At 42.4% G+C, this 24003-nt stretch overlaps 1 long non-coding RNA gene across 1 annotated transcript; it reads left to right on the forward strand.

Annotated features, from left to right (window-relative positions):
* Window positions 1-213: 213 nt before the first annotated feature.
* On the forward strand, window positions 214-23972 carry LOC118821456. The gene is made up of 2 exons (XR_005008338.1): window positions 214-319; window positions 23912-23972. It is a non-coding gene; the product is annotated as an uncharacterized LOC118821456 (long non-coding RNA).
* The last annotated feature ends 31 nt before the right edge of the window (window positions 23973-24003 follow it).

Raw genomic sequence — 24003 nt, forward strand, 5'->3', positions numbered from 1 at the left:
TTGCCCCTCCCCTTTTCTGTACTTGCCCCTCCCCCGATTCCTCTCCGATGAGCTTCTGTACACCATCAGTGTGTGTTTAGTGCTGGACGGCAAGGCTCGTTTAGTATTCAGCACAGGCAGTGAGAGAGAGAGAGAGAGAGAGAGAAGGAAAGGAGGGAGGGGAGGGTTGTGAGATCGGGAGGAAAAAAACGAGGCAGGGAAAAACAGAGAGAGGAGAAACAGAGGGGAGCAGAGAGAGAGAGAGCGGGGGAGAGAGAGAGAGAGAGACAACCTACCTCCATCCTTTTTCTCCCTCTCACTCCATCCTGTAGCATCCCAGGTACAGTACACCAGCCTTTTCTCTGCCTTCGCTTTGTGCTCAGGGGGAAAGAGGAGGATGCGCTCTGAGAGATAAGTGGGTTTGGCTGTGATAGCCCTGGACGGTCGTTGTGTGTGTGCCTGTGTGCGTCCGTCTGTCCTGTGTCGTCGTGTGAAGCTCCTCTGTGCGGGATGTGAGTGGCCTAAATACTGGGCATATTTTTTATTATTTAATTATGAAGTAGTCAGAATCGTGACTCCGCTTTTTTGCAGACATGCATGGTGTGTGTGTGAGGCACTGTGTGTATGGGTGCATGTGTGTGCGTGTGTGTGTGGGACCGTGTGTGTATTTGTGTGTATATATATATATGTGTGTGTGTGTGTGTGTGTGTGTGTGTGTGCATTTTGCATTTGCAACACTGTATATAATGATGTGTCTACTGTATGTTGCCTTACTGCTCATGCTGTTTACCCACTGTCCGTGCATTATGCTGTGAAGGTGCAGCTGCAGGGCTGTACGTTGCCCTGAAACGTACAGAAATGGCCAAAGAAATTTTACAGAAGGACCTCCTCCAACTCCTCCGACGGTGCATCCTCATACCCCACCCCTCTCTCCCTCCTTTCTCCTTCAGAGGCATCCCTACACGGGCTGCTACCGGGGGCACAATTATGCGAACGTTAATGCATGTAATTTGTGGGGGGATTTGCTTCAAGGATCGTAGACAGCCGTGCAAAATGTGTGTGCGTGAGCTGGTGAGGGGCGAGCGAGGGATGAGCGAGGGGCGGCTGATTCCCTCTCGACGTGACGGTGCTGGTGGTGTGACGTTGCTGAGCCGAGCACCCCCCGCTCCGTCGGATCCGAAGCTGAAATCCACGGGCTGCCTCACAACGGCACCCACAGCCCAGACAGCCTTCTTTCTGATCTTTTTCTTCTAACAGCATCTCTCTTTCTCTCTTTCTCTCTCTCTCTCTTTCTCCCTCGCTCTCTGCCTCTCTGGCTGTGTTTCCTGTGTGATGTTATAGATAATTTAGATGGAGGGCCGGAGTGAGGAAGACGTGAGAGAGGGGGAGAGAGAGAGAGACAGAGACAGAGACAGAGGTAGAGAGAGACTGGGTGGACTACTGAGACAGTGACAGAGAGAACAAGAAAGAGAGAGAAAGAAAGACCGTGAGAGAGAGAGAGAGAGAGAGGGAGAGGGAGAAAGGGGTGGAAAGGAGAGAACTAAGAATAAAAGAAAGCGAGTGCGTGTCGAGCGACAGGGGAAACCTTTGAGTAATGGTGTGTGCAATGAGTGTCAATAGTGCACACTACATTAGTGCAAGGGCAGAACTCGGTCTATAAGGGGCAGTAGAGACTGGGGGCACTGGGGTTGTAGAGTTGGGGGTATTAGAGTTTGGGAGCAGTAGAGCTGGGGGCAGAAGAACTACAGTGCTGGGACAGTAGAATTTGGGCGTTGTAGAGCTGGTGGCAGTATGTTTCAGGGCAGTAGAGGTTGGGGCCTGTAAAGCTTGGAATAGTAGAGCTGTAGAATCTGGGGGCAATAGAGTTTGGGGTCAGTAAAGCTTGGGAGAGTAGAGCTGTTGAATCTGGGGGCAATAGAGTGTGGGGCCAGTAGAGTTCGGGGCCAGTAAAGCTTGGGATAGTAAAGCTGTAAAATCTGGGGGCATTAGAGTTTCGGGGGCAGCAAGCTTGGTGGCTGTAGAGTTTGATAGCGGTAGGGCGTTATGGCAGTAGAACTCAGGCAATAGAGTTTGGGAGCTGTGAAGCTGGTGGCAGCAAGGTTGGGGGCAGTACAGTTTGGGTCAGTAGAGCTGGTGGCAATAGAGTTTAGGGCCAGTATAGCTTGGGGCAGAAGAGCTGGTGGCAGTAGATTCGGGGGCAGTACAGTTTGAATCAGTATAGCTGGGGGCAGTTGAGCTGGTGGCAGTAGGTTTGGGGCAGTACAGTTTGGGTCAGTATCGTGGGGGTAGTAGAGCTGGTGGCAGTACAGTTTGGGTCAGTATAGCTGGGGGAAGCAGAACTGGTGGCAGTAGGTTTGGGGCAGAAGTGCTGGTGGCAGTAGGTTTGGGGCAGAAGGGCTGGGGGCAGTAGAATTTAGGCCCTATAGAGTGTGGGGCAGCAGAGCTGTAGAACCCTCACAGATCCACACGTAACTCTGACACACAGCAAAGAAACAATCCCTCAAACATCTTCAGAAACACAGCAAAGAAAAAAAAACCATCACACATTTAACATCATACACGACACACAAACTCCAGCCTTGAGTTCCAGGTGATGTAACATGGCCTGAATTCTGTGGGATCAGCCCTCTTTCTTCAGGGATGTCTGACACTCAAAAAAATAAATTATTTTGTAGCAAGTCACAGCCACAACGGATGTGTTCAAAAAAGAGGCAGGAATTCAGTTTGCCGAACGATTCCCTGTTCTCCTTAAGAGCCCTTTATATCTTGGAAACTTTGCTGGCTAGGAGAGTATTCAGGGCTGTGGTGATGGGGCTGCAGTCAAGACCACTATTATCAAGTCCAACACTATGACTATGACAAGATTGAGTCAGGACTGCGTCTAAATCAGAGGGAGTCAAGACCAAGACCCCGAAATTTTCTAACAGAATTAATGCTTACAATCCCAGAGTTATTACTTTGATTTTGCTATATTTGTAAATTAAATTCTATAATTACACAATTAATTACAGAGTTGTACAGAGCCCTGTTGGTGACATCCCATTTAAATAAAAGTGAGGCACGGCTATGACAATTTTAACATGCGGGAACAAGATAATTAAGCCATGACTTAATAAGGTAGGGAATGAGATCCTAATGCATGGCCCGACTAAGGTGTGCGAATGAGATAATCAAGCCTTGACCACAGCTCAATAAGGCATCTTGTTCTCAAGCCTTACTAAGTCATGGACACAACTTAATTATCTCCTTCCCACATCTTACTAAGTCATGGCCATGATTCCGAGAACAAATGTTATCAAGTACAAGACGATTCCGAGTACAAAGATAATCGACTACAAGACAATTCCGAATACAAATATTATCGAGTACAACTCCAAATTCAAATACTACCAAGTACAGGACAATTCTGAGTACAAATACTATCATGTACAAAGAGTACAAAGACCCCATTTACACTTGGTCACTTGATGCGACTTAAGTATCAGGATTATATCTGGAGACCGAGGCACACAAATATGCAGGTGTAAACACACCCAAGACGCATTTAACACAGATTCAAATCCAGTCATTCAGACCACTTCAGTAAGTGGACGAATTTGAGCCACGTTATAGCAGTGTAAAGACGTTTTTGACAACCAAAACTCCTCCCAGTATAACCGAAACTCCTTACAGTACAACCGAAACTCCTCCCAGTATAACCGAAACCCCTTACAGTACAACCGAAACTCCTCCCAGTATAACTGAAACCCCTCCCGGTACAACCAAAACCCCTCCCGGTACAACTGAAACTCCTCCTAGTATAACCAAAACTCCTCCCAGTACAACAGAAATCCCTTCCCAATGCAACGAAAACCCCTCCCAGTACAACTGAGACTCCTCCCCATGCAGTGTGTCACTGGGCACATGAAGATCATCATGCAGGACACACATGGACGGGGACTGGGCAAGGCAAAATGCTTAATAGCAATACAGACAGTCTGAGTGAGCAAATGGACAGTTTATTGTGCACAACAAACTGCAGACAAAGAGGCTGAACGGAAAAACAATTCATATTTGCTTGCCGTATATTCTGTCCCACACAGCCATCGGATTTCAGTCCGACTAACCAGAGACACGATACGGGATACAGTCCAGATACTAGTCACATGAAGTGACCAAGTGTAAAAATACCGTTGAGCACAAGTCAAAATACAAGTACTATTGACTTAAAGACTAATCCGAATACAAACACTACTGTGTACAAAACAAGTCTGAATACAAATACTGTTGAGTCCAATACAGGTCAGAAAAAAGAAAATCAGATCAGACCATCAGACCCCATCACATACTACCAAAGTTAAACCATTCTTTTCATCCATACATGAGATAATCAAGTCTTGACCACAGCTTAATAGGGCATGATCTTGTTCCCACGATTTACTAAGTTGTGGCCACAACTTAATTATTTAATTCCCACGCCTTACTAAGTCATGGCCACGCATTAGGGTCTCGTTCCCATGCCTTACTAAGTCGTAGCCACACGTTAGGATCTCATTCCCATACCTTACAAAGTCGTGGCCACAACTTAATTGTCTCATTCCCACGTCTCACTAAGTCATGGCCACACATTAGGATCTTGTTCTATGTCTTACTAAGTTGTGGCCATGACTTAATTATCTCGTTCCAACACCTTACTAAGTCACGGCCACACGTTAGGATCTCATTCCCATACCCTACAAAGTCATGGCCACAACTTAATTATCTCGTTCCCACATCTTACTAAGTCACGGCCACACATTAGGATCTTGTTCCTATGCCGTACTAAGTTGTGTTCATGACTTAATTATCTTGTTCCCACACCTTACTAAGTCATGGCCACACGCATTAGGATCTCGTTCCCACCCCATGCCTTACTAAGCCATGGCCACACGTTAGGATCTCTTTCCCATACCTTACTAAGTTGTGGCCACAACTTAATTATCTCATTCTCACGCCTTACTAAGTCATGGCCACAACTTAATTATCTCGTTCCCATGTCTTACTATGTCATGGCCACACATTAGGATCTTGTTCTATGCCTTAGTAAGTTGTGGCCATGACTTAATTATCTCGTTCCCACGTCTTACTAAGTCATGGCCACACATTATTTTTATTTATATGGGATGTCACCAGCAGGGCTCTGTAGAATTATAAAGTGACTTGCATGTAATTTGAAGGTTTGAATCTGCATTTCTGACCCTTTTCCGCTCGTTTCAATGTCAGGATTTGACAACATGGTAAAAATATAAAGAATGTTTTTTTTTCTCCAAAAAAACAAAACTGTTCATACAATAATGACTTCTATTTGATGAAGAGCTGTAATACGATTCCGACTGATTAAGCTAAATCAAACACAGACAGAGGCAGTGATGTGGTTTTGAGATAGATACCACTGTGGTACCACTATGGAAGAGCCCAGCCAGTCCAGTGTGTTTCAGCTGCGGGAGAACAAGGTTCCACGTGTGGTTTAATGTTAGTTGAGAGCACATGGCTGCAGAGGGGGCAGACAGAGCTCATTCATTCATGTCTTACCTTAATTTAAGCAGACAACTTATCTGAGAACACATTCTCTTTCGCAAAGCAAACATGTGGTGTCAGCTCTGGACCCGGCGCCCTGTGGCCACAGCATGCTTGACCGGCGAGTGATGCAAAGCTATGAGCGCTGAGGGTCACCAAGCAGGAGGTGATGACTTTTCTGAGTCATGGAGGCTCTGTCTAAGGTTCGCTGTCCTCATACTCGGAGGAAGGCTGTAATGCAATAACACACAACAAAGAGAGGGAAGAACAGCAGCAGTGCTGGAGTTAATGGCTCGTTTAAATGGTATGATTTTTTGCTGTGATAAAGCTGTCGTAGAAAAGAAAGTGCAGATTCTTGAAAGAATTCTTGGGTCGTTAATAAAGTCTTTAGAATGCGTAGAGCCGTGACCATTAGGGGGTGCAGTGAGCATGATTGTGAATGGAGTGATGGTAAAAGCAATGGGAAGTCATGCTTTTATTAAAGGAGGTTGTTCTTTTAGGCAAATGCAGCATTAGGAGTCTTGCCCAAGGACTCTTATTGGTATGACTTATGCCCAACCTGCTATCTTAACCTTCGTTCACACAGCAGGTAAAAGTGGCCCAAATCTGATTTTCTCACCAAATCTGATTTTTTTTTGTTTGGCTGTTCACATTATCTTTTAAATGTGATCTGTATGCAACGAATCAGCTCTTAGACTCGCATGCGCAAAAGAACAATGCTTCACGCTGCTTCACGGGCTCATCCAGAGGTAAACAATCACGACTGTCAACGAACGCCAGTCGCTCCCAGAGGATCAGCTTCATCTTCACCAGCATCACAGGAGCCATCATGAAGCTTCCCTGACTGACAGCTGGGCTCATCACCCAGAATGTGTTCAGCTCACCGTAAAAAGGGCGCGGTCACTTCTTTGGTTTGTGTCCTCGGATTCTTTAAACTTTGCTTTTAGATTTTTATAACTGCTCTCTGACGCTGCAGCCTCGTTCTCCTACGACCACGTTGGGCCATTTCTTTCCAAATCTCTTCAAACACGATGGGTTTTGATGAGTCTCTTCTAATATTTTGTACGGAAACATCAACTTAAATATTTAAGAGGCCTCAGCAGTGCGAAATTATGACGAATGTCGAGCTGGAGTCGCATTGCCAGAGCAATTTCAGTACCACATATGAAAACGTCTCAAATTGGAATTGAAAATATCAGATTCAGTGTGTTTTTGCAGATAACACATCTGTGTCACATATGAAGAAAAAGATCAGATTTGGGCCACTTTACCTGCTGTGTGAACATATAAGCGGCCTAAGAGGGCAGTGATATTACCAGCTTTGCAACGCCAACTATTCTTAGGTCATTTTTGGTTTCATGGGAGTTTTGCTGCCGCTTGTACTGTTTTATAACTTGACAGTGGTGTATTATTGTTGTCGTTCAGGTCTCCACAACAGGGATAAGGAGTTGGTGCAAGTTTATTTGTTCAAACTCCGAGTCAGATGGAGGCAAGGTCAAAACCAGTTTATCTTTCAGAAAATCAATACTAACCGTACAAAAACATAGAGCAGTACTCAGAAATCAAAAAGTCATAACCAGGGTAGAAGGACAAGAGTAAGAATGCTTAAGAGTTGCAAGTCAGGGCTAATACAAGGCTTTGCAAAGAAATAGAGCAAAACAGAGGGCTTATATACTCAAAATGACAGCTGATTAGAGTTTAGAATTCTGGTGAGAGCGACCTCTGTAGGTGAGGAGGGGAACTAGTCACAGTAGATGTGGCAATTATGCTGAATGTCAGTGTTAAAGGACTAAGGAAAACAAATTTAACTTTTTTTTTGGGATATTTCCCCCAATTCTCTCCCCAGTTTAGTTGTATCTAATTCCACCCACTAGTTAGGACTCCCTCAGTCACACGATACCACCAGTGCTAAGAGGGCGAAAACTAGCATAGGCTTCCTCTGAGACCTGTGAAGCTCCACCGCATCTTTTCAAACTTTCGAACAGCTGAACGCGCTCGGAGGAAAACTCCAACCGCCAGATCTGTTACGTCAGCTAACAGACGCTTGCTCTGGCTGGCATCACGCTGAATGATGGGGGGAGACGGGGGTGCATCCTACCCACCCAGAGAGAGCGAGGCCAATTGTGCTCTCTTGGACTCCTGGCCACGGATGGTTTAGCATCACCAGGGATCGAACTCGCAATCTGCTAACAATAGGGCCAACGCTGAGAACGTTGCACCACTCAGGAGCCCCTTTAACTGGCTATGAAAACCTCAGTTGCAAAAACAGCCCATTTTGAGGTCATTGTTTTTGTGATGTCACGAAAACCAGTGCATTTGCATATTTCCACCTATTCAGCCTACACCAGTTTAGCCCCTCCCATTCATGCTGAAGTTTGAATCGAGGCTTTTTGAATGAGGCACAATACACGGCAGCCAATCAGAATAGAGCTTATTTACACATATCAATCTTAAAGGCACAATAATAAAAACAGCCTGTTTAATTCTAATTGCAGGGTTCTTGAGAGGAAAATGTAAAAATGAATAATATATAATAATTATATATTATAATAATTAGCCAGTATCATGATTGATTCAAGTAACGTTAAAAAGAAATGCCACCAGTTTTTCAAAATTTCTGCATAATTTAGTGTTTGAGATGTAAACAAAGTGATTCAGAGTGGTTTGGTACGAAATGGTTCAGATTTCTTTACACTGTTGGTGATAGGAACCAGGGGTCGCCATGACTACAACACAAATACAGACATTTTATTTACTATCCAGAACGACCAGTGAACCTCCACGAGTCTTCTGAGCTTTATATGGAATGTTGATGATGGTAAAATAGTGGAAAATCTGAAAAAAAAAGTTTTCTTTGTATCACAACACTCATGTACCCTCATGTACCCCCTCCACCATTAATTAAAGATTTTGGCTTCAAAATATATATATATATATATATATATATATATATATTTTATTTTTTTGAAGCCAAAATCTTCTCAAAACTATCATAAAACGATGTATGAGACATCAGGCAGTGAATTCATAACCATTTCATGTTGTAACTGTCTGTGAGGGAGCTTTTAGAGGTCCTATCGCCACCACTGTAAACAGTTCTGACTTCTCTGGAACAGAGCATTTCACACCAAACCACTCTGAATGGCTCTGTTTACATCTTAATCACTTAATTATGCAGAAATGTTGAAAAATTGGTGCAATTTCCTTGTTGATCAGAGGTGATGAAGAGAGAAGATTCGTGTCTAACAACCTTCATTTCCTATGCTGTTATATGTTGGACCGAGACGTTATCTACAGGGAACTTTTCCTTGAGTCATAATTTAATGAAGCGGCAGTACTTTTACTTCAGTATGGATTTATTTGATGTAACAGTCAAATTTCCCCAGTTTGTTTTCAAATGAGGGAAACGGCTCAGATACACACTGTGATGTGTTTCACATCACAAAGTGTTAAAAAAAAAGTGTTCAGAACCGAAACATTTGGATTTCCTGTGTAGCAGAACATCAGACTGCAGGACATCACACAGTAAACAACATAGTGTCCATAATGACCCTGTCCAATCACACCCAAACTGAGAGAGCTGAACTGAGCGACGATCCACACAGTGTCATTTGAAATTACTGGTCTGGTTCCTATCACCACCACTGTGAACAATTCTGACTCTAAGTTTCTCCAGAACGAAGCATTTCACACCAAACCACTCTGAATGACTCAATGACAGCAGACTCTACATATACAGGGGGCCCCTTGTGGCTCAGAGGCCCTAAGCGACTGTGGATATCGCTATTAGCAAGACCCCGAGGCTGATCACAGAATCTTTATTGTATAATGTGTCGTGCACCACACATGACCATAAATGACGTTGTCTGTACAGACTTTGCGATTTTATTGGCACCATCTCATACAATAAACGTATAAAGGCCGCTCTTATCACAGTCTGCAGCGGGCTGCATGCTGTCCTGTTCTGCAAAAGCAGCATGGAAAAAATGTCACCGTTTATTTCCGTGAGGCTCTCTGGAACGAGCCTTACGATAAGATTACCCGATTGGAGCCGAGCGGATGGCGAGAAAAATTAAGGAAATCCTCCGACAGGTAGAAAAAGACAAAAGGAAACGAGAAAGACGCGAAAAAACAAGCCTGCACAAAACAAAAAACAGATTAGAGATGCGATGACACCGCAGATAAGACGGCGAAGAGAGAAAACAGAGGAAGCGAGAAGGGAAGAAACGGCGAGTTTGAGAAAGAGCACAACGGCTGCATTAAGATATTGCAGGAATATCCCATTAGATATACTTAATGGATTACCGTCCTTTTGTCAATACGAGTGTTCAAATTCACAACCTCGCTGGAGAAGAAAGGGATTAGCCGTCGTTGCTAATTTGCAATTAGTCTCAGCCACGTTCGTCATTTTTTTTAGTTTTGTCAGACGAATGAGAGAAGTTGAGTTAGGTTTCTTCTCCACACTAAAAAAGAGAGGAGAGGACGCGAAACTCCAGATACAGGCGAGAAAAAGGCGGACGTGAAATCTCGTAAAGGCCTGTGTGTGCACAGTGGGGATGATTGATTCATATTTTGTGAAAAGCGGCCATGCGTGGCCGAAAATGTGTCAGTGAAGCGTCCTCAAAATATCCTAATGGCTCCCCCAGCTGCTAAAAGCTCCCTAAGCCGATATGCTGTGGAGAATAACGTTTAGCTACAAAAACAGACTGACACTCGCTATTACAGAGCTCACCATTACAGCCCGCACAGACACACGGCTCTATTAGACAGACATGGACACCTTTCTGATAGTGTTTTATACGTAGTCACCCATACAAAGAGTAAGGGTTAAGTTTAGGATTAGGCCTATTACGTATATGTGCTTACATATATATTTAATATTTATGGGACATATTATTACATACAGGCACTTACATATTTAATACAAATGAGACTATTATTACTTATAGGTACTTGCATACATATAAAATACATATGAGCTATATTATTATTACATATAATTACATAGATACTTCACATATGTGTAAGTATCTGTATGTAATATATGCATATAATATACATATAATACATATGGGGGATTACAAATATATATGTTATAGGTACTATAAATATATAACACAAATGAGACATAATGTGTTCATATCTATCATGCATATGGGTCATATTATTATTACATATAATTACTTACATGTATATGTATCTATATGTAATATAAGCAAATTACATACATATAATACATATAGGTCATTACACATAGGGTGTTATACACACACACACACACATTTATATATAAAGGTACTTACATATATACAATACATAAGGGACATTATGACCATTAATTATTATTACATATACAGCCCAATTGCCAAAAAATTATGCAAAATGTAAATAATAACAGAATGCAATGATGTGCAAGTCATTTACACCCTATTCTACATTGAAAATAGTGCAACGACAACAAAGCTAATGTTGAAAATAGAAGTTTCACTGTTTTTTTTTAAATATATGCTCATTTTGAATCTGATGCCGTTGGTGTATTTGATGCTGTAGATACTTGTGTGTGCACTTCCAGTTCCAAGCACTTCAGGACCTGTTTATCTTTCCTTTTTTCTGCGGCGCCGTGTCTTTTGTCCACTCCAAAGTGGAGAAGTTAGTCAGTGCAGCAGACAGCAGCTTCAGGGGAGTTTACTAATCACCCCATTTATCACCTGCTCGAACGCGTCCACCTCAAGGACCGGGTGCCGACCTCAGATCTGCCATGAAGCCGAGCTGTGAGCTAAAGCACTGGTAGCTGCTGGTCAGCGATGCTAACAGACAGCTGCAGACCAAAATATGGCTTATTTAGCTTCCTCACTACATGCTTTAAGCAATAGTTTGCTTCAGAATTTACACAGCCCCCCAAGTCCAAAGGAGATCGATCAGTCAAGACATGTTTGGTGTCTGAGGTTAGCTTCTTTAGCTTTGCACTGGAAATGCTGCTAATGTTGCTAATGCATAATGCTAGTGATTGGACAAAAGTATGTTGCATAGCTGTCTTAAAGCCTGTTTTGTAGCTCCAGTGCAAAACCAAAGAAGCGAACCTCAGACAGCGAACATGTCCTGACTGATCGACTCTGTTGGAGTAACTGTGGGAAGTGTGATCGTGTTTTGTAACGCAGTGATTAGCAGGCGTCTCTCCTATGATCGAACTTAAAGGCTGTATTTGCTTTCAGATTTCCTCGGTTTGATCCCCGGTCCTCTGTTTAATCTTCCTTGTAAACCTGCCCTACTTTTATCCTTACTGCAGCACAGAGGAGGATGGTTTCTCCTTTGAGTCTTGGTTCCTCTTAGTCTCCCGGGGCCAGAGGTGGTCCTGTAACAGGAATACACACCTGGGTACAACTTATTAAGCTTTTGGTGCTGGATTGAAACAAAATTCTGCACCAATAAGGGTACACCCCATCTAAAACTCACCCCCTGATTTCTCTAGTGCGTCCCCTTTATTGCCTGATGTACAATTAATAACAGAAGCTAAATAAGCTAGCTAGTAAACGCTATCATTTTTTTATGGATTGGTTTCGAAATTTCACCCTAATGTTGCTTCCCTGATAAATCTTCGTCCCTTAATATGTTCTTAGAAAGTTGTTCTTACCTTGTAGGTCTTGATTGCTGTCAGTGGTTCTTGCTGATGCTCTAAGACAGTGTTCTCCAGTCCTGGACCTTCCTGCAGAGCCTAGTTCAACCACAACGTGCTCCAGTTAATCAACCTCTTCCAAAGTCCCTGATTGGTTGGATCAGATGTGTTAGAGGTCAGTAAGTGGGGCAGCTTATTAGATGTTGGTTCCTCTCAGTGGTTATTCTTTATGTTCTTAGGAAGCTTTTCTTTTTGAGTCTTGGTTCCTCTCAGTGGTTCTTCCTCATGTTCTTAGTAAGCATCTCATTTTGAGTTTATCTCCTCTCAGTGTTTTTCTTCATGCCTGTGACTAGTTTTTCTTTTGAGTCTTGGTTCCTCTGAGTTGTTCTTCCCTCATGTTCTTCTGAAGTTTCAACATTTGAGGCCTGATTCTTGTCAGTGGTTCTTCTTGATGTTCTTAGGGATTTTTACTGTTTAAGTCTTGGTTCCTCTTGGTAGTTTTTCCTCGTGTTCTTAAGAAGCTTCTCATTTTGAGTTTGGGATCTCTCAATTCTTCATTCTTGTGGACAGTTTTTCGTTTGAGTCTTGTTTATTCTCAGTGGTTCTTCCTCATGTTCTTAGGGAGTTTTACCATTTGAGTGTCGGTTCTTGTCAGTGTTTCTTTCAGGGCGTTTTCCATCTCTCTTGGTGAGAGTCATTAAGGTGCTGCACCCCATTTCTGGACAAGCAGCTTTGGGACAATGTCAGTTGTAGAAACATTGCACAGATAAAATGGAACTGACCTGTATTGAAGACGATTGCAGGGCGTGAATATGTTTATCTTCTGTGAATATTATTATGGGGAATACTTCAATTGCTTGCATAGAAATTGTCCAGCCTTCTGTATTATTATTGTAGCCCTATTGATGGAGTGAATGAATGTGAGTGGGCTGGCTGGACAGCGGCCTTTGCGTCTGCTAATGCGGGGTTTGTGATTGGAGTAGTCTCACAGCGTGGCAGTAATGTGTAATTTCAAATGACACTGTGTGGATCGTCGGTCAGTTCAGCTCTCTCTGTTTGGGTGTGATTGGACAGGGTCATTATGGACACTATGTTGTTTACTGTGTGATGTCCTGCAGTCTGATGTTCTGCTACACAGGAAATCCAAATGTTTCGGTTCTGAACGCTTTTATTTAACACTTTTGAAACACATCACAGTGTGTAGCTGAGCCGTTTCCATTATTTGAGAACAAACAGAGGAAATTTGACTGTTACATCAAACCAATCCATACTGAAGTAAGCACAATGCTGCTTCTTTGGAATAATGACTCAAGGAAAAGTTCCCTGTAGATTTGCTGTCCAACATATATCAGCATAGGAAATGAAGATTGTTAGACACTAACCTTCTCTATTCGTCACCTCTGATGAACAAGGAAATTGCACCAATTTCTGGTGGTTAAGATGTAAACAGAGCCATTCAGAGTGGTTTGGTGTGAAACGCTGTTCTAGAGAAACTTACTGTGTCATGATTGTTCACAGTGGTGGTGATAGGAACCAGACGTCCACCTCTGAAAGCTCCCTCACGGAAAGTGAAATGAAATGGTTACGAATTCACTGCCTGAAGTCTGAGACATTGCTTGGTATGATAGTTTTGAGAAGTTGTTGGCCTTAAACATATTTTTTTGAAAAAAATATGGTGGAGAGGTACATAACCAAACAAAATAGCCCCCAAAGAAAGCTTATTTTTTCAGGTTTTTCATCATCGACATTCCATATAAAAGCTCAGAAGACTCGTGTTGGTTCACTGGTGGTTTTGGATAGTAAATAAAATGTCTATATTTGTGTTGTAGTCATGGTGACCCCTGGTTCCTATCACCACCACTGTAAAGAAATCTGAACCCTTTCACACCAAACCACTCTGAATGACTGTCTTAATGATTGAATTATACTGAAATTTTGAAAAGTGGGTGGAATTCCCCTTCAATTATTAAAAGATAACACTTATTTTCAGAAATAAACGTGTAGTGCAGTTTGTTCTCAAGTAGAGGAACCTAAACGTTTGGCCTTCACGCTGCAGACAGTGCCCTGTTTGTGCTGTTTTATCTCTCGCTTTGAAAAAAATCATTTTCAACAGTAAGTATAATTACAGCTGTTCGATTTTTCCAATATGATTTGCTAATGACTTTACCGTTAGCGCTTGACGTGTGCTCGTATTGATCGCCGAGCGCTCCTTCAGCTTTCTGTTCGGAGTTTTCCATCATGCCGTGTGATTGGGCGGTTGAAAGGTTGCTGTTGCATGATTGGATATTGACCTCCCAGCCATTGTGGTCTTGATGGCGTGATTGGACGGCGGCATTTCCTGCCAGCTGGTCTGGCTTGTGATTGGACGGTGACCTTCCTGGTCGCTGGGTCTCAGCTGTGGTGTATTGCTTTTCCTGCGGATATTGATCCGGCGCTGGGCAGCAGTCAATGGAACGTCTCTGAGAGGTTTTGTATTCCTTTGTGGCGATGTGTGTGTCTCAGTGTCCGCGTCAATGTCACTCATGCGGGTTTCTGAAACGTGACGTCGTATGGGGTCAGTTTTCTAATCTCAGAATGGTTTCTTTGTGAGCATTTTAACCCATTCATGCCAACTCATTCTAGGAAAAATGACACAGGACTTGTGATTGGTCTAAAGCAGGGGTCGGCAACATGCGGCTCCGGGGCCTCATGCAGCTCTTTCACTGCCCTGTTGTGGCTCCACAGCAGAATTAGATTTGTAAGTAAAAATAAAATAAAGCTCTGCTGATCGTTCAACACAGTTTAACAATAAATGATCTTAAATGCTGGAGTTAATACAGAACTGCTAATTCACCCTTTAACCCTGAAGATCAGCACGCAGACTGGTGGTCACCATAGCAACACAGACAACAGTCTTGCCTATCTAGTAGCTAACGAAACGGCAAAGAGAGAGATTTAAGATGAACATCGATACTTTAGAGATGAATGGACTTCTTAAAATGGCTCTCCTTAACTTTTGGGTTGCGACCCCTGGCCTAAAGTGATGGAATTTCGTATAGTTGTACCTTGAATGAACTTCAAACACTATACAGTTAATTTTTTAAATACTAATTTATTTTCATACTTTCATACATACTTAAACAGTAGAAAAACACACTAAAAGTTAAGAACATTTTTGCCTTCTACTGTACTATTATTATAGCATACTGTTACTAACTACTATTAGAGTTGACATGAATGGGTTAACATGCAGAAAACTGACCCCATACGACGTCGCGTTTCAGAAACCCGCACGAGTGACATTGACGCGGACACTGAGACACACACATCGCCACAAAGGAATACAAAACCTCTCAGAGACGTTCCATTGACTGATGCGGATAAATACTAATTTATTTTCATACTTTCATACATACTTAAACAGTAGAAAAACACACGAAAAGTTAATTTTTGCCTTCTACTGTACTATTATTATAGCATACTGCTACTAACTACTATTTTGTAGATGTGTAGTTCTGTTTGGACAGCACTGATATGATAAATTAAGTGATAAAAACTCTTTTTGGCCCTTTTTTTGGCCCTGTTGTCGGAGATCTTGAGTTTGAGCTTCAGCGATGCTACAGCCATCCGTGGCCTTCAGTCCAAGGCAGCGTAGTTGTGCTCTCACTTAGTGCGATGCTACAGTTTCAGGGAAAAAAAATTCTAAACTGTCGCTGGGTGTAGTGCTCTCAAGGATGCGTCTTAAGTACCTTTAGTTAGGGGACATCAATTGTACTGTATTCAGTTGCAGTTATATTTTTCTTAACCCCTTAAAATCCCAGGCTTACTAAGGTTTATTATTCAGTAACTACAGGGACGTCAGTGCAAACGGGCTGAGCTATTCTTTGATTACAGAAGTGTGTAATAAAATTTTAGGCCTGTTGGCGGACCCTGGCCACATAAGTTACAATGAGTGCGTTTACATGCATTTAATAATCCGATAACTGCAGAAATCTGATTTTGTCAGTAATCCAATCAATGCGTTTACATGCACTTGAGTAATCAGATAATGTGAAACTCCAGGTCTACATGAGTCAAACATGGATTTCTGCTTTGCATCCGACTCATAAACTCACAGAAGACGAGATGGAAACGTAACTCAAACTCAAACTTAATGCCGCATTTTTTTTTTTTAACATTGCAACACATTACCTGAAAATATGAACATGCATCATTTACAAGATGAAGAATATTTAAATCCTTTATTTTGTCAAGCATGTTTTTGGTTTCTCGTGGCGACACTGCTCACTTATTACCGGTACTGCTGTCTGTTTCACACATGGGCAGACTGAGAAATCCGAAAGAAATCAGAGTAAGAGTTCACATGCACTGAGAAATCTGATCACTGAGTTAAAATCCAGCTCTCTTTATCAGATTTCTTAATCTGATAACTGCAGAAATCTGATTATGATCGGATTATTGAGTGCATGTAAATGCTTCATTGACTTTATAGACTTTAGGGATAATTTGCAGGATTCATTCTGAGGCACTGTGGTCACTGCGGGTAAGTGGCCAACAATTATCACAAGCAGCAAAACACATGAAGCTGTATAACATCCAATAAATCTCTTGCGCACAAAATCTAACTGACTTTTATCCAAGAAAATAGTTTATAACCTGTGCGCGTCATGCCTCAGCATCTAGTTTGGCTTTAATTCCATATCAGCTGACTTGTAGGCGTCTTGTAGCGTGAAAGCTGATGATATAATGCTGACACTGACAAAAAAACAGATAAGAAGTATCGAAGCCAATCAATGTCACAATTCTCTGCTTGACCACACTGCTTCAGTCCAGTTTCTGTAGCACACCTGATTCCACTTGCTTAACCAGCCGCTCAGTCATCAAACAACTGACCACGTACGCTGCTGCTTGGTTGGAATGAAAACCTGCAGCCACATCGGCCCTTTGTGGATAACACTGGACCCTCTGTCATGACTCTGAGGAGGTGTGTAATTGCAGCCTGCGGAAGAACATTTTGTAGGGTGGGTTGCTCTTCGGCCCCCAGATGAGTCTGATGTTTGAAAGAGAATTCGAAGAGAACTCAAAACTTGGTGAAGGACACGTCTGCTGAGGATGTGAGTGAGTGTCATTTCTTCATCTGCATAACGTTGATTTTGCGTTTGAGACCTAAACATCGGGTTGGACCTTCTTTTTGAGTCTGTGGTGTGACGTTAATACGTAAAGACGTATCACATGGCCTGAAAAAGTCCCATTAAATCCTATATATATCCTAGATATATATATTGATTTTACCATTGAGACCTAATTATGTCAAGCCAGACCTTCCTTTTAACCTTTGAATTATTATTTCTGGTTTTACAGGGCGACTCGTAGCAGTGTGCACACCTCCTGACTTTGTTGTCTGTTAGGCTGGACGACTTTTAAAATCTGAACAGATTTCTAAACGTAAGGTAACGTCAGTTTGTCACAGACTAGACGACAAGGCGAAGAGAGAGAATCACACACATCATGAGTTTCGGCTATAAGAACTCAAACTCCCAGATCTCCTCAGATCACACAACACAGAGCTAAACTTACTGGACCTGTTTAGGCTTTTACATGGAGTGAAAGGTGTAAACTAGGGATTAATATGTGGTCAGAAACACTGATGTTACAGTGAGAGCTGGAGAAATATTTCACTACAGACTGGCAGCTGAGTTGAAACTGTAAAGAGAGTGATTTGACGTCTGGATCAACATTATAAACATGATATCTGCCTGTGTTTTACACACAGCGCCTCTGTCTCCGCTCTGCTGTTCATGTTCATCTCTTCCCCTGTTTCTCCGCTCTTCCAGCTCTCTGATTGGCTGTTGTTTGAATCACTCGTTGAGTAAATCTCTGACCTTCTCACACTGCAGGTCTCGTGAATGTTTTGAGTCGTAAATGTCAAACACGTTTGATAATATCGGAGGGTCTCGTCACTTCAGAGGGGATGAAAATAAACCTCACTTATTGACTACAATTTGATCAATTTGAAACATTTCTCAAGACAAGCCCAGAGAAAACATGGACTTTTCCACACTTCCCACTTCAGATATGGGCATTACTGGTCAAATATAAAGTGGTCTAGATTGCTTTGATGAACATGAAGCTAAGTGTTGAAGTGAAATCTACCCAGAGGATTAACACACAGCTGCTTTATGCTAATGAAACCACTGAAGGGATTTTTTTTTCTAACTTCCTTGAAAAGTAGCAGTGAAAGTCAAATATTACTTTATGAAAACTTCTGACAGGCAGTGAGTTCTGGAGCTGAAATGCTGTTTCTGAGGAAGATGTTTAATAAAGCAGACACACAAAATAAGGCTTCTCCTCTCTCTAAGGCCAAACGCCTCGTACTGTAGCATCAAGCCACTGCGCTCTCTCTCTCTCTCTCTCTCTCTCTCTCTCTCTCTCTCTCTCTCTCGCTGATCTCTGTTCCATCTCCCTCTTCATGTCTCTTTCTCTTTCAACTCTGTCCATTTTCTCGATCATCCCTTTTTTGCCATTCCCAGTTATCTCTGGCTCTTTTTTCTCCCTCTTTGTCTTTGCTGCTAATTTATCTCTCTCTTTTTCTCTTTCTCTGCTCTCTGCCGGTTTCTCTCTCTCTCTCCCTCTTTTCTCTTTATCGCTCTCTCTCACTCTCTCTGTCTCTTTCTCTTCTCTCTTTTTTCTTTCTTTTTCTCTCTCTCCTTTCTGTCTTTCTTTTTTCTCTCTCCCTCTCTTCTCTGTCTCCTTTTCTTTTTTCTTTCTCTCTCTCTCTCTCTCTCTCCTTTTTGTCTTTCTCTACTTTTTTCTTTCTCTCTCTCTTTTCTGTCTGTCTTTCTTTTCTTTCTCTCTCCCTCTCGCTCTCTGTGCCTCTCTCTTTCTCTCTCCTCTCTCTCTCTCTCTCTCTCTCTCTCTCTCTCTCTCTCTCTCTCTCTCTCTCTGTGGTATTTCTGGGCAGTAGTTCTGTAGTTTGGTGCCAGAAGGCCATCTTTCAGATTGAGATACACAGCGTTTTAAAGTCGGACCCCCGGACTGATTTACTGATGTGTGCAGTGTGTGGGTGGAGGGAAGCTTTTTTAATACGCTAATCTCAGACTCATTTTTACAATGGACCAAACCTCTGAGATGGACAGATAAATGGACCTGTATCGGTCCGAGTTTCTTTCACAGCGTGATTCAGAACGATAGATAGGCCACCGATCTGACACGCTGATTAAGCAGCTTTCAGAGAGAGAGAGAGAGAGAGAGAGAGAGGGAGAGAGAGAGGGAGTGAGAGAGAGAGTGAGAGAGAGAAGAAGGAATAGAGGTAGCAAGAGAGGCAGAAAGAGAGTAGGGGGGGATGAGAGACAGAGAACAAGAAGAACAGGACAGAAAGAAAGAGAGAGTCTTCAGTCTGATCGTGTCATCAGTGACTTCTAGCTGTACATACGGCTTTGATTGATTGATTGATTGATCGATAAGTGGGTGGGGGGAGGGGAAGCGCTCCAGTGGAGAGAAAGAGAGAAACCATCCCGAGTACAATAGAAGACGGATGATATTTTACACACACAACCAGCATGAAGAAGCGCCCTCAGAGTGACTGATCAGGCAACACATCTCAGTCAGAAACGATCCTACTGGTTGGAGAGCAAACAGCCTGAGTGTAACGATCTATCGGTGCATTAGAATCAGTCAGCTAATTAGCTTTATATAAAGCAACCTTCATATCTGTGCTACAAATGAAAACTTTAAGGAGCGCTGTACCATTCTGGAGAACGACTATTGATACAAACACACCCCTCCCTTCAGTGCTCCCTCAGAAGCTCCGCCCCCTTAATTTGTGAACTCACATTATCGAAGCCAACACGCCTTTTAGATCTTTGTGGCCCTAAAACCCTTCGCAAACCTTACACACAAATACCATGATATAACAGCAAGTAATGTAGCTAACGTTAGCTCAGTAGTTGGTTAGCAAACTGTCTCTATAGTTGCTGCTGTGAAGCTGACCAGTTACTGTCACAAACATTCGCAAACAAGACAAAACAATACTGACCTACTGATTATGTGAAACAGCAAAAATGAGATAATGTTCCCCACGTCCGTTTTCAGGCATTTCAACTCTAAATACAGCTTCTTTTTCACCAGCTTCTTGTTTGAATTTTCCCATTCCACCTTAAATAATGCACGCACACTGTGTGGGCGGTCACTGGGGAGGGCAAAACAAAATGTAGGTAGGGCGGGCCGGCATGTTCACAGGGCAGGACTAACATGCACGCACAGCCGGACCGGCTATGACAACAAAAAACAGAGAAGGTCAGTTTACAGGCGTTGTGACTTCATTCTCTGCTCAGGACGCAGTTACTCCACCTTGTCTTTACATAAAAAATAGTCGTTTGCTTCTATGTTAATGTTTAAAATGTCAAATATATCATCTTTTATTGTTTGTCTCCAGCACTTTCCATTTATGAACAATTCAGCTGGAAGCAGAGTGAGATCAAATGTTACAACTCACCCCACAGGTAGGGAGGGGCTAGAAGTAATAGTTGCTAGAAAAGTCCTTAAAGCTGATGCAAAACAATTAATTAGAGATGGTTCTATGATGCTTCAACCAGACAAGCTTTCTAACTGAAATACATAAATAAATATTCATCAAAAATAAATATGATTAGTGAAAAAAAGGCTGTATGTGTGCCATTTGAGTCAATGGTTAGACTCTTTTTAAAGCTGCACTACACTGTAAAAGAAGAGAAGTCTGCTTAACTTAAATGATATAGTAACTGATTACATGGCTTGGGTTGATTCAACCTGAGGACACAAGAGTTCACACCACTCAAACTTCTTAGTTGAGTCAAAAAGTCTCCCAGCTACTGTTTCTAGGTCTGCATCTCAGTTCAATAAACAAAACAGAATGTGAGTTTTACTCTATTTCCCCACTAGCTGGCGCTCCTTCTATCACACAGTCCAATCTGACATTTTCCTCTTAGGCTTCTGGATATTGACAGCTGTAGTATTGCTGGGATTCAAACTCACAACCTCCTGATGTTGGGATGAATCATTAGACAGCTGCACCACATGAGACGATGCCTTACTTTAAAGTTAAAACGACACATTTTCTCCAGTGTATTAAACATTTGTAGACACAAAATCTGAGCTGCTTCCTGTGTTCCTGAGTGATGCAGTGGACTAAGCCATCAGCCCAACAGGAGGTTGTGAGTTTGAGCCCCAGCGATGCCACAGCCATCCATTAGTGTGAACCCAAGAGGAAAGATGTCCAGCAGGATTGTGTGATGGAAAAAGTCTTGGCTAGAGGGGAAGATGAGTATAAAAACAAATTCATTTTATTTACCAAACTGAGATACAGAACTAAAAAATGAAGAGAATTTTTGACTCAACTGAGAAGTTTGAGCTGGATGAACTCTGGTGTCCTCAAGTTGAGTCAACTCCAGAAAAGCCATGTAATCAGTGACTGTATCATTCTGAGTTGAGCTGACCTCTCATTTTTAACAGTGTATGAAAGATTTTCTTTTGATAAAAATGAAGGAAGTAGCATCACTGAATCAGTATAAAGAAGCTAAAATGTGGAGTGCGTGAGCTGCTGCAGGAACTGGTTGCTATGAAACAAATAGTGTATCGCGGTACTTAACCCTTACAGGCCGACAATGTCACATATGACACCAAAGGATGTTGTACATAAAAGAATAAATCTCCAATGCTGCATGCTAGAGACTTACTTTGTCTTTCCCAGAAAGGGTAGTGTTGTCCCATTTCAATGGGGGCTCCGGGTCGATCGTATCCCTTTCAAAAGCTTTGTAATTCAGGCTTAAATTACACTGCCTTTTTAGACACTTTGTAAAATAATCCAAAATAACAAATCCAACACTGAACGTCTTCTTGATAATTTAGCCGTTTCTCTGTATTGAAAAGAGTCATTGGTATTGTTAGCATGGCTGTAAGCCGTCCACCAATGCCTTGGGTTGAGTTTGTCAACCAATCAGAGGCTGTGCTCTTGACTTGTCGACCAGTCAAAGGCTGTGTTCCTGCCTTGTTGACCAATCCGAGGCTGTGTTCGTGACTTCTTGACCAATCAGAGGATGTGTTTTTGACTTGTTGACCAATCAGATCAGAGGCTGTTTTTCTGACTTGTCGACCAATCAAAGGCTGTATTCTTGACATGTTGACCAATCAGAGGCTGTGTTCCTGACTTCTTGACCAATTAGAGGCTGTACTCCTGACTTGTTGACCAATCAAAGTCTGGGTTCCTGACTTGTCGGCTAGAAGTTCTAGAAATCCGATTAAGAAATCTGATATAGAGAGCTTGATTTTAGCTCAGTAATCAGATTTCTCAGTGCATGTAAACTCTTACTCTGATTTCTTTCGGATTTCTCCATCTGCACATGTGTGAAAACAGACTGCGGTACCGAAAATAAGTGAGCAGCGTTGCCGCGAGACACAGCAAAACACTTTTAGAGACTACATGCTTGACAAAATGAAGGATTTAAATATTCTTCATCTTCTAGGTGATGTATGTTCATCTTTTCAGGTAAAGTGGCGCAATGTTTTTTTTAAAAAAAGCTGCAACATGAAGTTTGAGTTTTGCGTTGTTTACATCACGTCTTCTGTGAGTTTACTTGCTGGTTGCAAAGCAGAAATCTGATTACTGTCTGACTCATGTAGACCCAGAGTTTCACATTATCTGATTAGTCAAGTGCATGTAAACGCATTGATAGGATTACTGACAAAATCAGATTTTCTGCAGTTATCGGATTAATAAGTGCATGTAAACACAATCAATGATTTGAAAGCCAGAGGCATCGTGTTGGATTTGGCAGGAGTTTTTCAGGCCATGTCCTACATCTTTACATGTTAACATCGCACGCACAGAATCAAAAAGAAGGTCCAGCTCGATATTTAGGTCTCAAATGCAAAATCAAAATTATACTGATGAAAATATGATGAGAATGGTAGAAAACTCGCTCACATCCTCAGAAGACACGTCCGTCACCAAGTTTCGACTGAGTTCTTTGTGAATTCTCTTTTAATCATCAGATTTATCCGCTCGAGGAAGGAGTCCGAAGCACAACCTCCGCTACAAATGTTCTTCCATGCATTGCGTGCAGTTACACAGTTCCACCAGAGAGGTCTCCAAATCCCCCAAATTTACATAGTGTAGCTTTGCAATGTGACATCATCTGTGAGTTAATCTATACTCTTGAACATTAAGGTGCCTAGTAGCGTTCTTTGGAGTGATGGCATTGAAGAACATTTCCCGAAGAACCTTTCGTGAAAGAAACATGAATAAAGAAAATTTTTAATTTAAATCAAGTAAAGGTTTTTCCTGGAACTGTACATCAGTCGATATAGGTTAGGTTGAAGAAAGCTGGAGTATTCCTTTAAGCCAGATCTAGTCCCACAGTTTGAAGCGACACGGAGAGCGAAAGGAGGAGACGGGGAGGGCTGAGTAGAGAGTGAGTGAATGAGGGAGAGGAGACACAAAGTGGAAGAGAAGAGCGGAGAAGGTAGGTGGGGCGTTGACCTGGTTTTCTCAGACAGAATGAGCTCAGAACAAAGAGGGAATGCTAAAGAGATGTTTTAGATCCAGCCGAAGTCCCGCGCTGACACCCAGACAAATTATACACACCACCTCTCGGCAGCTTCAGCAGCGAACGACAACATCGCCTTCATTCCTCATCGCCGTCTCAAACTATCAGGACAGAAAGATCACAGACGGATGCTCAACACATCTACATGCTTATTATTTGTGCCTTTGTCACTGTAACCTTATGCGTCGCATTCTTTCTCTCTTTTTGTTTCCCTCTCTCTCAGGCAGTGTCAAACATTCCCTCCGATCTGACGGTGAATCACAAACAACATTAAAGATTGAATGGAAAAAACCCAGAAGAGCCTCTGCAGCCCAC

This window comes from Colossoma macropomum, unplaced genomic scaffold, assembly GCF_904425465.1.
Source record: "Colossoma macropomum unplaced genomic scaffold, Colossoma_macropomum, whole genome shotgun sequence".
Taxonomy (NCBI): Eukaryota; Metazoa; Chordata; class Actinopteri; order Characiformes; family Serrasalmidae; genus Colossoma; species Colossoma macropomum.